The sequence below is a fragment of the Jaculus jaculus genome, chromosome 6 (assembly GCF_020740685.1).
Source record: "Jaculus jaculus isolate mJacJac1 chromosome 6, mJacJac1.mat.Y.cur, whole genome shotgun sequence".
Taxonomy (NCBI): domain Eukaryota; kingdom Metazoa; phylum Chordata; class Mammalia; order Rodentia; family Dipodidae; genus Jaculus; species Jaculus jaculus.
Window position 1 is genome coordinate 64,108,336 of NC_059107.1, and position 17,005 is coordinate 64,125,340.

The window sequence follows — 17,005 nt, forward strand, 5'->3', positions numbered from 1 at the left end:
AAGAGGCCCTGGCCCATTCTCTCTCTCTCTCATTTCAAATAAGTAAAATTTTAAAAGAAAATGGATGAAATTAAATAGTATTAACATTAAAATTTTTATTCATAATTATGTAAGTAATGCATGCTTATTATACAAATAAAAGGTAGCAAATAAAATATTTAATAAAAACATTACCCAAAGATGGCTAGTGATGCAGGCAGGTAGTCCCAACTACTTAGGATGCTGAAGCAGAAAAACAACTTGATCCCAAGTGTATGAAGCTTGTATGAGTACCCAAGAACCCATCTCAGACAAAAACATATTAGGTTGGTGGCTCACACTTGTAAATCCAAGACTCAAGTAGAAGAACTGCCACGAGTTCAAGGACTACTTGAGTAGCACAGTGAGATACAGGCCAGTATGTGCTACAGTACAACCACCTCTCACTAAATAATAAAACCTTCATCCTGAGTAATCTAGTATTTTGTTATTTTCTTCTCTCTCTCTTTTTTATATGCATGTGGGTTTCTGTGGTTTGGGAAGATCTACACCAAATGTTTTGTACAAAAACTAAACTAAGCTATTTACCTTTTGTTTTGTTTTGTTTTGTTTTGTTTTTGAAGCAGGATATCATAATAGCCCAAGCTGGACTCAAACTCATACCAATCTTCTTACCTCAGCCTCCCCAGTGCTGAGATTAAAGGCAGGTGCCACCACACCAACCCTATTTACTCTTTCAAAACAATGTGAGGACCAAGCCCAGAGCCTTGGGCATTCAAAAGCTGTAGCATCAAAGTACTGTATTCCTAGCCAGTTGCTACTTTCGACTGACATTTTATTTTCCTACATTTAGTATTTTTTTTAAATTTTTTATTTATTTGTTTGAGAGCGACAGACACAGAGAGAAAGACAGATAGAGGGAGAGAGAGAGAATGGATGCGCCAGGGCTTCCAGCCTCTGCAAACGAACTCCAGACACGTGCGCCCCCTTGTGCATCTGGCTAACGTGGGACCTGGGGAACCGAGCCTCAAACCGGGGTCCTTAGGCTTCACAGGCAAGCGCTTAACCGCTAAGCCATCTCTCCAGCCCAACATTTAGTATTTTTCATAAGCAAGACATTTAATGGTCACAGCATTTCAACTTATTTTGAGAAATAGAAATTTAAAACTCTTCAATATTCTTTTAAGACATATTCTAAAACAAAAATTCAGTATGATGTCAATTAAAAAAAATATTACAAGCTGGCATGGTGGTTCATGTCTTTAATCCCAGCACTCGGGAGGCAGGGGTAGAAGGATCTCAGTGAGTTTGAGGCCACCCTGAGACTCCATAGTGAATTCCAGGTCAGCCTGGGCTAGAGTGAGACCCTACCTCAAAAAAAACAAAAAACAAAAAAACCATTCTTTTACAAAGAGCAGAAACTACGTTCTTGATGCAAGCATGAAGGAATGGTTTAACAGATTAAGAAGATATTGTCAGCTGGCCACGGTGGTATACTCCTCTAATCCCACACTCAGGAGGCAGAGGTAGTATGATCACTGTGAGTTCAAGGACACCCTGAGACTACATAGTGAATTCTTCCAGGTCATACTGGGCTACAGTGAAACCCTACCTCGAAAAACAAAAGGCAAAAAAAGAAGATATTGCCATTAGATTTCATGAGGTATTTCTGAGATGTCCACTTTCAAGGAAAATCAAAACCTGCCTATTATTTTAATTAGGCCTTCAGAATGAAATGGGCCCTTGTTTTCTTTACAGGTATTTACAATCTCTTAGAATCTAGAACCCCTATCAAAAATTAAGTCAACCAGATCAAGTTGGTACCACTGGATCAGTAATAAAAAGGTTTATATTAAGCTCTACTTCCTTAGACTATATATGCAGTATCTCATGGTTTATGAGGTGGCTAAATACTCATCTCATTTGAGATTCTCTAATACCCTGAGAGTAAAGGGCTTCCCAATTTACAGATTAAGTAAAACCATGTAACACAGCTAGGAAGTAAGAAGAATTCCAGGTATAAGTGTAAATTATCTTACAGTGCTATTCTAATTACAAGGAAAAAAGTATGCTTTTTAACCCACTACCATCACCAAAAAAGGGAGGGGGAAAACCTATTGATATACAACAAAATGGGCCAGGTGTAGTGGTACATGCTTTTAATTCTGTGAATTCCACATCAGCCTGGGCTACCCTGCTTCAATAAACAACCCCCTCCCACTGTCCTCGAGGTCTGACATACACACAAAAAAGGCAGAATGAAAAGTTGGCTATAAACTTACCACAAAGGGGAAAATATTTTAACATTATTTTATAGATATATACCCAAACATCTCATTTGGTATTGCCTTATTAGAATACAATCTTAGAATATACAAATTTAGATAGTGAATTCTAGGTCACCCTGAGCTAGAGTGATACCCTACCTCCAAAACCCAAAAATAAAGGGCCAGGAGTGGTAGCACACACCATTAATCTTAGAGCTCAGGAGCAGAGGTAGGATAGCTGTGAGTTTGAGGCTAGCCTAGGACTATAGAGTGAGTTCCAGGTCAGTCTGGGTTAGAATGAGACCTTACCTAGAAAATGACAAATAAGGCTGGGTACCTTGAGAAACAAAAACAAAACAAAACAAAACAAAAGGCTGGGCATGGTAGCCCACGCCTTTAACCCCAGCATTTGGAAAGCTGAGATAGGAAGAGCACTGGGAGTTCAAAGCCAGCCTGAAACTACAGAGTGAGTTCTAAGTCTCCTTGGGCTAGAGTGAGACCTTACCTCAAAAATAAATAAATAGCCGGGCGTGGTGGCGCACGCCTTTAATCCCAGCACTCGGGAGGCAGAGGTAGGAGGATCGCCGTGAGTTCAAGGCCACCCTGAGACTACAGAGTTAATTCCAGGTCAGCCTGGACCAGAGTGAGACCCTACCTCGAAAAACCAAAAAAAAAAAATAAATAAAATAAATAAATAAAAAAGAAGATACAAATTGATTTCAGTACCTAAGAACACAGCTATTTCAACAGTCAGTTAGTATAATTGTTCAATTAATCATAAAAACTAGTATGCATCCTCTGATTTCCTTGGTTTGGCATTCAATCTGTTATTCTCTCCTACTGTGTAGATAGATTCTATCAACACTTTCCTACTAATTAATTCTGTTCTGTCATGTCTCACAACACAACCAGTCACAATTCAGGTGCCAGAAATGTGGTTAGACAAGTACCCCACTGGGTGTTGCAAGGCCTGAATGGGTTATCTTTTAAGGAAATGGTCAGATACAGCAAAAACAGACACAATTAGAAATATTACTTGGCACACATGGCACAGGCTTTACTGTTACTTGAAAAGATGATAAACCTCATGATTTTCAGATATGATAAAAATGAAAGACCAACTAATAACATGCAAAAGACAAACCACCTTGAGATATTAATAACCCGAAATAGCAAAAATGAAATAGTTATTTCCTAGAAAACAACTTTTTGAAAACAATAAGTTAAGTTTAGTAATTGTATAAGCTTTTTAGGAACATATGCACTACATGCATCCCGATAGCAAAACATTGTATTCATTGAAAAAGATGCTATCCTGGACACAGTCTTATCTACCTTGCCACCACTTAATATGGTGGATTAGCTCAAGAGACACCACTGGGATCTGATACAATTTAAAAAAACAAAGCAGGGTGTGGTGGCGCACACCTTTAATCCCAGCACTCGGGATTCAGAGGTAAAAGGATTACCATGAGTTTGAGGGCAGCCTGAGACTACATAGTTAATTCCAGGTCAGCCTGAGCTAGAGTGAGACCTTACCTCGAAAAACCAAATAAGTAAATAATAATAAGAAAAGAAAAGAAAATTAAATTAAATATTAAAAGTGAGGGAATGGGAGAAGGAAAGAAGAAAACCCATTTATCTGCTCATAGTTCAAAAAGGAAAGACAAAGCCGGGTGTGATGGTGTACACCTTTAATCCTAACACTCCAGAGGCAGAGGTAGGAGGATCACCATGAGTTTGAGACTACATAGTGAATTCCAGGTCAGCCTGGGCAAAAGCAAGACCTTGAAAAAAAAAACAAAAAAAAATTTAAAAAAGGGAAAGGGCTGGAGAGATGGCTAAGCAGTTAAGGCATTTGCCTGCAAAGCCAAAGGACCCCGGTTTGATTCACCAGGACCCGTGTAAGCCAAATATACAAGGTAAAACATCCATCTGGAGTTCATTTGCAGTGGCTGGAGGCTCTGGCACATTCATTCTCATATTCTCTTGCTCTCTGTCAAATACATATATAAAAATATTTAAAACGATAAAGGAAAGACAATGATAATAGAGAAAACAAAGATAATGGTATAGAGAAATATTTCATTTTATCCAGTTTTGACCTTTGAAGGCATCTGAATAATATGCAAAATTTTTATTTATTTATTTATTTATTTTTGGTTTTTGAGGTAGGGTCTCACTTTGGTCCAGGCTGACCTGGAATTAACTCTGTCATCTCAGGGTGGCCTTGAACTCACGGTGATCCTCCTACCTCTGCCTCCCGAGTGCTGGGATTAAAGGCGTGCACCACCACGCCCGGCTTGAATAATATGCAAAATTTTTAAAAATTTGGAAAGATATAAAATTAAATTGGGCTAGGGATATAGCTCAGTGCTTATCTAGTATACCAAGAATCTTGGGCTGGAGAGATGGCTTAGCGGTTAAGCGCTTGCCTGTGAAGCCTAAGGACCCCGGTTCAAGGCTCGGTTCCCCAGGTCCCACGTTAGCCAGATGCACAAGGGGGTGCACGCGTCTGGAGTTCGTTTGCAGAGGCTGGAAGCCCTGGCGCGCCCATTCTTTCTCTCTCCCTCTGTCTGTCTTTCTCTCTGTATCTGTCGCTCTCAAATAAATAAATAAAAAATTTAAAAAAAAAAAGAATCTTTATGTTCAATCCCTGGTGCTACATAAAACTGATGAAGACAGAAGAGCCAAAAGTTCAACAACAAATGCCAGGTGTGGTGGCGCATGCCTTTAACGCCAGCACTCAGGAGGCAGAGGTTGGAGGATCACTGTGAGTTCGAGGCCACCCTGAGACTGCATAGTGAATTCCAGGTCAGCCTGGACTAGAGTGAGACCCTCCCTCAACCCCCCCCCCCCGCAAAATAATCAACATTATTCTAAGCTACATAGCAAGCTCCAGGACAGTTTGAGCTACAGGAGTATATGAATTAAAAAATAACTAATTAATTAAATCAGTGAGGTGGGGAAGGAGCAGGTTAAGTATTGAAAACTAAAAAAAAAAAAAATCACATTTCAAATGATGATCACAATACACTTAAGAAAAAAAAGAAAACTAAAGCACTTTGAGTGTACTATTCAAGTTAAAGTTCATTTAAACTTTTTTTTTAATTTGTGCACACACCAAGGGAAAGAATATGTTATGAACGTGTCAGGATCTTTCACCAGTGCTGCATATGCTGTTACCAACTAATGCCAGTCTGGCTTTACATGGGTGACTGAGTTAATGAACTCAGGTAGGCTTTGCAAGCAAGCACCTGTAACTAAGGAGCCATCTACCCAGCCCCTAATCTACTACTTCCTTTTTTTGTTTCTGGTTATTCTAGATAGGGTCTCACTCTAGCTCAAGCTGGAATTTACCATGTAGTCTCAGGCTAGCCTCCAACTCACAGCAGTTCTTGTACCTCTGACTCCTGAATGCTGGGATATAAACATGTGTGCCACCACCACATCCAGCTTATTCTATTTCTATAAGCTTAAGGAAGAGAAAAAACAAGATTTCACTCTTTCTAGTTTTTTTTTGGGGGGGCGGGTTGAGGTAGGGTCTCACTCTAGCCCAGGCTGACCTGGAATTCACTATGTCGTCTCAGGGTGGCCTCGAACTCACAGCAATCCTACCTCTGCCTTCCGAGTGCTGGGATTAAAGGCGTGCGCCACCACACCCAGCTAAGTATTTTTATGTATTTGAGACAGAGAGTGAATATGGGCCCACCAAGGCCTTCTATTTTGTGCATTTGGCTTTACGTGGGTACTGGAGAACCGAATATGGGCCATTAAGCTTTGCAAGCAAGCAAATTTAGCAGCTGAGCCATTTCTCCAGCATTTTTTAGTTTGTGTGTCTTTAAAGTAATATGGACAAGTCAATTCCAAAACACTTTATTATGATGAGTGAATAAGCAGGTGATTTCATGGCATTAGAAACAAGGCTACTTACTTTAAAGTATACAAATGTAAAATGAGAGAAAACAAAAAAGAATGCATAGTAACAGATTATAGAGCACTAAAAAAAAAATAGATTGTCTATATCAGTAAGTTCATCAACAGAGGAGTAGAGTAGGTTCTCCCTGAGTATTGAATAACTGGAAACTGTAGAGAAGAGCTGGAGTTAAGAAAGTTATCACTTTCAATCAGTAAAGAATACTTCACCTAAGTCTTTGCTAGCTAAAAAATATATGTCAAAAAAGAAGAGTTTGAGTAGAGTAACCTGTGGTAGAGAATACTGTACCCAGTAGTCATAAATGCTACAAGAAAAATTTAATATTGGGGTAAGACACCTTCCATGTTGATCAGGGTTGTCCCTGATGCTCCCAAAGCATTACAGGCCAATTGCCAAAGGCTCTTGGCTTCCCACCAAAACTAGATGGTTAAACACTGCTGTGGAAGACACTACATGCTTGGGCTGTAGGGCACTGAAAAATCAAGCTGAAGCTGAGCTGGAGGCCTTCTCCCTGACCAGCTGTCAGGATGCTTGAAAGACCTATGCAGCCAGTTGGGGAAGAAAAGTCATCAACTGTATTAACCAGCAGTAGACTCTGCAAGCTTCATGCCAGGCCAAATGTGCCTGCTGATGCCAAATGGCATGTCTGTTATATGGGGTGGGGGGCGGGGGGACCAACTGCTCTCTCACTGTACTAGAGGCCCACTATTTTGGATGGAATTCCTGCTTGATACTGAAAAGCCTGCGGCTGGGGAGGACATGAGCTCCAGCGGGTAAACTTTTGTTTGGCTGTATGGATATATTATGGCCACCAAACTACCCTCTAAATATTTATGTTTATTACCATATATTAATGCTACTTTCACTTTGGGGTAGGGAAGCTTCTTTTACAAACCACTGAGGTGACTCAAAACTCCAAGTACAGGGCTGGAGAGATGGCTTAGCGGTTAAGCACTTGCCTGTGAAGCCTAAGGAACCTGGTTCAAGGCTCAACTCCCCAGGACCCACGTTAGCCAGATGCACAAGGGGGCACACACATCTGGAGTTCATTTGCAGTGGCTGGAGGCCCTGGCACGTCCATTTTCATTCCCCCCCCCCCTCTCTCTCTCTCTCTCACCCACGTTAGCCAGATGCACAAGGGGGCACACACATCTGGAGTTCATTTGCAGTGGCTGGAGGCCCTGGCACGTCCATATTCATTCTCTCTCTCTCTCTCTCTCTCTCTCTCTCTCTCTCTATCTATCTGCCTCTTCCTCTCTCTGTCACTCTCAAATAAATAAATAAAAATAACAAAAAAAAATTTTTTTAAGTTAAAAAAAAAAACTCCAAGTGCTGTTAGTGGAATGTTCAGCACTAAATGAGATCTCTCTGTTGTATTCTCCAAGGCTCAGGAACCATTGTGGAAGAAGTAGTACAAACAATGTAAAAGCCAAAGAAAGAAGAGTGCTTTGCAATACTGTCTTCTAGACACAAAGTGGCTGTGGCACTCATGACCTAACAGTAGCTGATACTACCTACACAAGACCTGTATAGGAGAGAAAAAAAAATGTTAACAGGAGCTAGTTGAAAAGAAGGGATTCAGCCAGGCGTGGTGGCACACCCTGAGCCTACATAGTGGATTTCAGGTCAGCCTGGGCTACAGTGAGACCCTACCTCAAAAAAAAAAAAGGGGGATTCAGTGGAAAGGGAACAGAGGGGAGACAAAGGAGAATGTTGGGAAGGGATTATGATCATGGTATGTTGCATACATAAATAAAGGGTGTCAATAAAAAACTAAAGAGCCGGGCGTGGTGGCACATGCCTTTAATCCCAGCACTCGGGAGGCAGAGGTAGGTGGATCGCTGTGACTTTGAGGCCACCCTGAAACTCCATAGTGAATTCCAGGTCAGCCTGAGCTAGAGACCCTACCTTGAAAAACCACAAAAAAGGATTCAAAATTTTTAAAAAGGGCTGTAGAGATGGCTTAAAGGTTAAGGCGCTTGAAAGCCGAAGGACCCAAGTTTGATTCCCCAGTACCCACGTAAAGCCAGATGCACAAGGTGGCACATGTACTTGGAGTTTGCAGTGGTTGGAGGCCCTAGTGGGCCCATTCTTCCCCTTTCAAAAAATTAAATAAAAATAAAAAACAATTACCTCAGAGAATAATAATGAGCAGGTGTTACACACAGAAGGAAACCATATATATTTATATAGTCTTAAAAATCTCTCTCCACTGCAAACCAAAACAAAAATATATAATCAAACAGCATCATCCATGAAGGACTGACAGATATCATAAACTTCTAAATCAGATACTCTGTGAACATATCACATGTGATTTTTCTGCCCAGTGATATGTAATATGTACAGTGGTTAATAGAGAGAAATTATCAGATAAATCCAAAATGAAAAATGTTCTTTGAAAATGTTCCAGATTAAGAAAGTCTAAAGATACATTCCAACTGAATACAGTATCTCACCCTAATATGATCGTAGTGGCAGAGGGGGGACTGTTATGAAGAACACTACTGGGTGAAATGACAAACTAGAATATAAACAAATTCGAGAATATTAGCAATGTTAAATTTACTGAAGTTGGTAATTGTACTCTATGAGGAAGTGTAGTCGTAGGAAATTTATTCTCAAGTATGTAGAGATAAAGGAGCACAGTGTATGTAACTACAAACAGCTCACAGGAAAAGTGTGTGTGCATACACACACACACACACACACACACACACGCGCGCGCGCACGGGAAAGAGAAAGAATCCATTCCTTTGTCACTCAAAGCTTAAATTATTTCAAAACTAGCTACTGACCCAATATTTTATGTTCAACTCTGGCTCATGTAGCTTAACTGTATCTGAAGCCAAAAAGACTATATAAGCAAGTATGACAAGAGGCAGGAAACTTGCCATAAGATAAGCAGTATTAGCTCCATAAATTTTTTAAATAATTTTTTTATTTTTATTTTTTAATTTATTTATCTGAGGACGACAGACAAAAAGAGGCAGAGAGAGAGAATGGGAGCGCCAGGGCCTCCAGCCACTGTAAACAAACTCCAGACACGTGTGCCCCCTTGTGCATCTAGCTAACGTGGATCCTGGGGAATCGAGCCTTGAACCAGGGACCTTAGGCTTCACAGGCAAGTGCTTAACCGCTAAGCCATCTCTCCAGCCCCTCCATAATTTTTTTAAATTTATTTTTATTCATTTATTTGAGAGAGAGAATAGGCACATAGAACTACAGATGCAGGTGCCACCTTGTACATCTGGCTTACGTAGATACTGGGCAATTGAACCTGGGTCCTTTGGCTTTGCAGGCAAGCACTGTACCAGCCCTCCATGAATTTTTTTATTTAGTCTTTTTCTACATCATGTACTCTGCCTAAATATTGACTTCTAGCCGACTCATTACAAAATTCATAATAATCTAATCTTTGGGAAATTTCCACTGAATTAAACATACCCACCCTACAAGGAAGGGTGCCAGTGAATGACTTCATACAAAATTGGTTTACTCCCATAAATAAAATTTTACACTACTATCTCAACTTTTGAGACAAGAGTACAGCAAATGTTTTTAAGAATTTAAACTGAGGGGCTGGAGAGATGGCTGAGCAGTTAAGGCACTTGCCTGAGAAGTCTAAGAACCCAGGCTCAATTCCCCAGTACCTACTTAAGCCACATACACAAGGTGGCACATATGTCTGGAGTTTGTTTTCAGTGGCTAGAGGCCCTGGTGTGCCCATTCATTCCCTCCCCCTTCTTTCAAATAAATAAAATAAAAATAAATTTAAAAAAGAATTTAAAGTAAAAATATATCTATATAAAGAACATGGGGGCTGAGATGACTTATCCTGCGCAAAGCCAAAGGATCCTGGTTCGACTCTTTAGGACCCACGTAAGTCAGATGCACAAGGGAGCTCATGTGTCTGGAGTTCCTTAGTAGTAGCAGTAGCTGGAGGTCCTGGTACACCCATTTTCTCTCTCAAATAAATAAATAAATAAATAAATAAATATTTTTTTAAAAAGAACCTACTTACACTAAGCAAGCTGACTAACCCAAGCCTACTTCACTATTTGAAAATGGAAATAAGAATAGTACTCAAGCATGTACTATAAAGATTAATTAGAGTCATAACTCCTGGCATTCAGCAAGTGCTTAAAAAATGTTAGATGAGTAAACAAAATGCTCTTAAGAGGAGGTTGGTGTTTGTCTCTCTTACTAACATGAATAACTTCTGAAAACTACAAATTAGAAATCAGAATTAGTACATACTTCCATCTTTCTTTCAATGGTTTATAAATTGAGATCTTGTCATTCTTGAATAAATTAATTTTTGTTTTGCTTTATAAAGCAGGGTCTCACTCTAGCCCAGGCTGGCCTTAAACTCATGGTGAGCCTCCACCTTAGTCTAATTCTGGAATTAAAGGCATGCACCATGCTGAGTACATTTTTTATAATTTAATTTTATTTATTTATTTATGAGAGAGAGATTGAATTAAAGTTACATCAAAATCTATGTTGGGCAACAGGGCATGGTAGTGCATGCCTTTAATCCCAGCACTTGGGAGGCAGCAGCAGGAAGATCACAGTGAGTCTGAGGACACCAAGACTACATAGTGAATTCCAGGTCAGCTTGAGGTAGAGTGAGACCCTACCTCGAAAAACCAAGAAATCTACGTTGAGGGCTGGAGATGGCTCAGTGGATAAAAGCACTTACTTGCAAAGCCTGACTGCCAAGTTTGATTTCTCAGTACCCATGTAAAAGTCAAGACAAAGCACAAAGTGGTACATACAGCCAGGAGTGGTGGCATATACCTTTAATCCCTACCTCGAAAAAAAATAAGTGGCACATGAATCTGGAGTTTGTCTGCAATAGTAGAAGACCCTGACCTAGTCATATTCTCTCCCCCCTTCTCTAAAATAATTTTTAAAAAATTCTCTGTTAATGAAGCAAGGCATTGTTTGTGTACACACACAGATATATTCTAATGTATAAGAAGAAAAGTTCAACAATTAAAAGGTAGGTAGAAAGCTTATATATAGACTGAAGAAACATATCAAGCAATTACAACTAATTATAAACAAATTGTTGATTATAAATCATACTGGGGCTGAACATGGTGGTGCATGCCTTTAATCACAACACTTGGGAGGAAGAGGGAGGAGGATCGCCATGAGTTTGAGGTCACCTGAGACTACATAGTGAATTCCAGGTCAGCCTGGGTTAGAGCTAAACCCTACCTGGAAAAATAAAATCTTACTTGGATCCTGAATCCAACAAATTTTATGTATGCACGTATAGTATGAGATACAACTGGGGAACCTTGAATACTGTCTGCCCATCAGATATTAAGGAATTACTTGCCTTTAATGCTAGCACTTGGGAGGCAAAGGTAGGTGGATCACTATGAGTTTGAGGCCAGACTGGGACGAGAGTTCCAGGTCAGCCTGGACTAGTGTGAGCCCCTATCTCAAGCATAATAATTAATAAATAAGTATTCATTAGTAGCTAATGATTATTTTAGTTTACGCTTTTTAAAATATTTGCAGGCAGACAGAGAAGAAAGAATGAGGAAGGGAATGGCCAAGCCAGGGCCCTCTGCTATAGCAAACAAATTTCACCCATGCTGGCCCACCCTCTCTCCCTTCCTTCCTCTTTCTACTCTCTCCTCTCCCTCTCTCAAAAACAAACAAACAAACAAACAAAACTTTAAAGAGCATCAAATTCAAAAGAAAAAAAAAAGCTGGCTTAGCTGGATATGGTGACACACACCTTTGGTCCCCGCACATGAGAGGCTGCAGTAGAAGGATCTCCATGTAGAGTAGAGGCTAGCTTGGAGCTACAGAATGAGTTCCAGGTCGGCCTGGAATAGAGTGAAACTCTACCTCAAAAAACAAAAAGGCTGTCCACTTTCATTCAGCAAGGACAATAGAGGGACTGGACAGATGGCTCAGTGATTAAAGACACGTGCTTGCAAAGCCTGATGGCCTAAGTTGGATTCCCCATAACCCAGGTAAAGCCAGACGCACAGAATGGCACATGTGTCTACAATCAGTTTATAGCAGCAAAGGCTCTGGAGTGACCATTTTTCTCTTTCTAATAAATAAATATTACTACAAACAAAAACTATTTGAAAGTTTAATGAATACAAGAGGAAAGTATGAAATCAATGCCCATGAGGTCCCCAAAACGATGTGGGCAATTGCCAAAGCACTTGGTTACCCAACAGATCTAAGTGGTAAGATCCTATTGCTCAAGACACCACAGGATACAGCCCCAAGATATCCAGAGATCATGCTGTTAATGACATAGAAACCAGCTCCCTGATGGCTAGCTCTCATAGTGCCAGAAAGTGCCATGGAGCTACTGGGAGATAATGGTCACTAACAGTATGAAGCAGGGGTTCCTGCAAGCTACAAAATCAACCAGCCAGGCAAGATGTACACACAGCTGATGGGGGTAATCCTCTGCTCTGACTGGGTATGAGGCTGACTCAGTGGGAGGGAATTCATATCTGGTACTGAGAACCAAGTCAGAAGCCCTGGAAGGTCATACACTAGAAGGAAGCTTCCTATGTTCTTTGGCTAAAAAGAGAGATTATGACCATCAAAAGGTCTTCAAAATGTCTATTCTGCTCTATGCCCTTGAATCCATGCAGCTGTCACTCTTGGCCTGAGAGAATCTGCTTTTACAGATGTCAGCAAATACTATGAAGACCCAAGACTCATCAGTGCAACAAGAAAAGAAAGCTGACTGCCTAGGAGGAGATGAATCATCTCTATCACATCTGCCAGGGCCCAGGAAACACTATAGAGAGAAGTGGCACAATAAATGAGTGCTGCTCTGCTTAGTGCTAAACTGAGAACCTCCTCCAAGGAGATGGTATTAGACCCTGAGGAGACTCAAAACTCATCAAAGCAGAAAATCAGAGGTTTCTGAGAGCTCAACACCACGAGCCTTATAACAAGCCAGCTAAGGCTCAGTGAATGATGCAAAAGAGAAAGCAAAAAAATACAAGAGCCATTAGATGGGAAGGTGTATTCTGAGGCACCTCACTCCCAGAGACTGACTAAAGTATTCATGACCCCACAGTGAATACTATGGGCCCACTTAGGAGGGCCCTCAATGGAAGTGTGGAGAGGGAATTTAAGAATATACCCCTGGGCTGGGCGTGGTGGCGCATGCCTTTAATCCCAGCACTCGGGAGGGAGAGGTAGGAGGATTGCCATGAGTTCGAGGCCACCCTGAGACTCCATAATGAATTCCAGGTCAGCCTGGGCTAGAGTGAGACCCTACCCCTCGGAAAAAAAAAAAAAAAAAAGAAAGAATATACCCCTGGGCTGAAGGGATGGTTTAGCATTTAAGGTGCTTGCCTGCAAAGCCAAAGGACCCAGGTTCAATTCCTCAGGACACAAGTAAGCCAGATGCACAAGGTGGCGCAGGCATCTGGAGTTTGTTTGCAGCCCATTCTCTCCCTGTCTGCCTCTTTCTGTCAAATAAATAAAGAAAGAAAGAATACAACTCAATGGGACTATGACCAGTATGGAATATGTTCATACAATAAAGTTTTCAAAACAAAAAAGCAGGACTGGAACATTAAGCAGTTTGGTCAAGGGATGAAAAATTATCCAAAATATGTATGTGCCCCAAAATAATCACTAAGAAAATATATGCACCTTGGGCTGAGAGATTGCTCAATAGTTAAAGGCACTTGCTTGTAAAGCCTGAATACCTGGAACTTGATTCTCTAGTACCCAGGGGCACAAAGTGGTGCAAATATCTGGGTTCGTTTGCAGTGATTGGAAGTCTCGATATACCCATACTGTCTGCCTCCTTGACTCTCTCAAATAAGTGAAAATATTAAAGTATATGTACATTAAAAGCTATCTTTTCTATGTTCTCTGAAGTTTCTCTTCAATCTGAAACCCTCATTATTCTTTATATATATTTAAAATATTTTTCTTTTATTTATTTGAGAGATAAGAGAGAGACAATGTGCGCACCAGGGCCTCTAGCCACAGCAAATAAACTCCAGACACATGTGCCACCATGTGCAACTGGCTCACATGGGTACTGGGGACTCGAACCTGGGTCCTTGGGCTTTGTGGGCAAGCACCCTAACTGCTAAGCCATCTCTCAGCCCATATTTTTTTATAGTTATTTGCAAACTAAGAATGAATGGGCATAACAATGACTTGCCTCTGCAAATGAACTTCAGACACATGTACCACTTTGTGCATCTGGCTTTCTGTGGGTACTGGGAAATCAAACCCAGGATAACCGAGGCTGGCAGACTTTGCAAGCAAGCACCCTTAGCCACTGAGCCATCTCTCCCACTCAAAACTGCTACCATTTTTGACTCCCACTAAACCTACATAGCTATGGCATTTATTTCTATACCTCACTTTCTCATTGTTTATTCCTATTTTCTTCTTTTCCTTCCATTTTCATTTTTAACCACAAACTTTAAACAAAAGTTGATGAAAGGAAACAAGTTGGATATAAATGAGGACTTTTAGCCATAAACACACTTTCCATGCGTAAGATCTCTAACCCATTACATTTCAATATTTATCAGCTCCAGTTTTGGTAAAAGCAGCCTTAACAGCTGGGTGTGATGGTGCATGCCTTTAATCCCAGCACTCAGGAGGCAGAGGCAGGAAGATCATTGTGAGTTAGAAGCCTCCCTGAGGCTACACAATGAATTCCAGGTCAGCCAGGGCTAGTTGTGAAACCCCATGGGGGTGGGGGGGGGGAATAACTTTGGTATTTGGTATTGGGTACCTATACTGGAAGTACTGTTTCTTAGTATGAATAGCATTTCATTAAGAATAACGGATTCAGTCAAACCTTAATAAATGGTAAGGCACAATGTAATAAGCATGATCATCCACGCTCTGGCAACTATAGCTGAGTACAATTAACAACCAAGCATCCAATATTTACTTAGACATAGAATAACACAAGCATTTAAATAAATTATTACAAGGCTCATGTTTGTAATCTCAGCACTCAGGAGGCAGAGGAAGGAGGACAGCTCCAAGTTCAAGGCCAACATGGTTATCTAAACATTAAAGTTCCAGGCTAGCCATAACTACACAATGAAACACTATCTGGAAAAAATTAAAAAAGGAAATGAAGAATAAATTACAATATATTCCAGTAAGTAAAATAAGAGGTATTTATAAAGCATACAGAAGATGAAATTATTTTAAAGTTTAATGATTTTCAACTCTGAAAATCTATTAATCTGAATTCCAAAAACCTACACACACACACACACCCCAAAATAGAAGTTGTATTATCACTATTGTACAGGTAAGGAAAAGTTCAGAAAGGCAAGTATAACCAAAGTTTCGGATATATATTAAGAGTTTCTTACAAGTATTCAAATCGGATCTTTATATCCTGGTTGCAAAGCCTATTCTCTTTCCACTGAAGTATTTGTCTTCCATTTTCTTCTACTATGTAAAATAAAATCTTCAGGGATTGCCTTAAGAGCACCAAAAGAAAAACTCTTAAGAGAAGCAGTGCTTAAGAAAACAAAACATCCAGAAAGTGATGACCAACTATGAAAATCATTTTCAAAACTAGAGTTGATGGTATAAACGCCCGCCATAACAAAATACAAAGAAGCATTTATATAAAACTTAAAAAAATACGAGATAATTTATGTGTACATATGAATACAATTTGAAAAATGGTTAATAAAAATGAATAAATATGAAGATTTTTGCTATTTCTTCCAACAGTTTTATCTTTATCTTTACTTGTTTCCAACACAACTGACAAAGGAAGAAACAGCCTAGTCTACCTCACTGTGTTCACATGTTGGACTTTACATACTGTACGTATAGCAGAATATAGAAATGCAAACGTATTCATGAACTGCTGTCAATATTTGCAAAACAGTGCAACGTAAGTCCACTGACTTAGAATAACCATTAACGTTTAAAGTAATTTTGAACGTACAAGTTTATTCTTCTAAGTAAACTTCCCTATGGTCTTTTTTTTTTTTTTGTAAACTTTTCCAGATTATCATTTTAAGATTGCGAATCTCAAGCAGCAAACACAACATTCCTAAAAACTAAGTTAATCCTTTCCACACATAAAATGATGGAAACAAGGGAAGGCTTGTGTGTGTGTGTGTGGTGTGTATGTGCGCGCGCGCAGCTCCAAAATTGGTCTGGTTAAGAATTTGAATCAGTATGAGCCAGTGATGACAAGCTTTTCTTTATAAGTTTGTCACATTGAGTATTCCTTCCCAAACCCCCAAATTTCGCTTCAGGGGAAAATTTAAATAATAAAAACAGCTTGAAACTGAAATCACGGTCCAGCTCCAAAGATTTGTAATAGTGAGAGTCGCAATTACTATAAAGGATGTTTCAAATATCACGTATGCGCGGCCATTGTATTCACACCTCGGCCTCTTCAACGCGGCCAAGCTAGGACTCACGCAAACAGAGCCTGTACCCTCCGTCTTCTCGATTCTTCGTACGTGGAACTGGCACCGCCGTCCCACCAAGGCGACGCTCCGGGGTCGAGCGCGCCCCAGCCGGCGGGGAACCGCGGCCTGCGACGTCGCAGGCAGCGCACAGACGCGCTCCCCGCGCCGCCGTCCGGCTCACAGCGCGGCCTGGGGCCCGGCCCAGCGGCCTCCGCGGCTGTCAGCCCACGGCCTCCCCGGCCCGCGCCGCACGGGAAGAGGCCGCCGAGCCTCGCACTGACACGTCTCGGTCCTCGGCCCGGTGCAGCGGCGTCCGGCCGGCGGCCGAGGGAGGCCCGCCCGGGCCAAGGCGCCGAGCGGCCGCTTCATTCCTCGGGGGTCCCCAG

The 17,005-nt window shown here is 40.8% G+C and overlaps 1 protein-coding gene across 10 annotated transcripts in view; it reads right to left on the reverse strand.

Annotated features, from left to right (window-relative positions):
* Znf638 (zinc finger protein 638) overlaps positions 1–17,005 on the reverse strand; it is a 95,064-nt gene that overhangs the window by 77,784 nt on the left and 275 nt on the right. For 8 of the 10 annotated variants that reach the window (XM_045151643.1, XM_045151642.1, XM_045151641.1 and 5 more), the window contains exon 1: positions 15,555–15,575. The exons of the other annotated variants lie outside the window; for them this stretch is intronic. The gene's annotated coding sequence lies outside the window, so the exon portion shown is untranslated. Of the gene's footprint in view, positions 1–15,554; positions 15,576–17,005 lie in introns of those variants that run through there. 10 annotated transcript variants of the gene reach the window in all.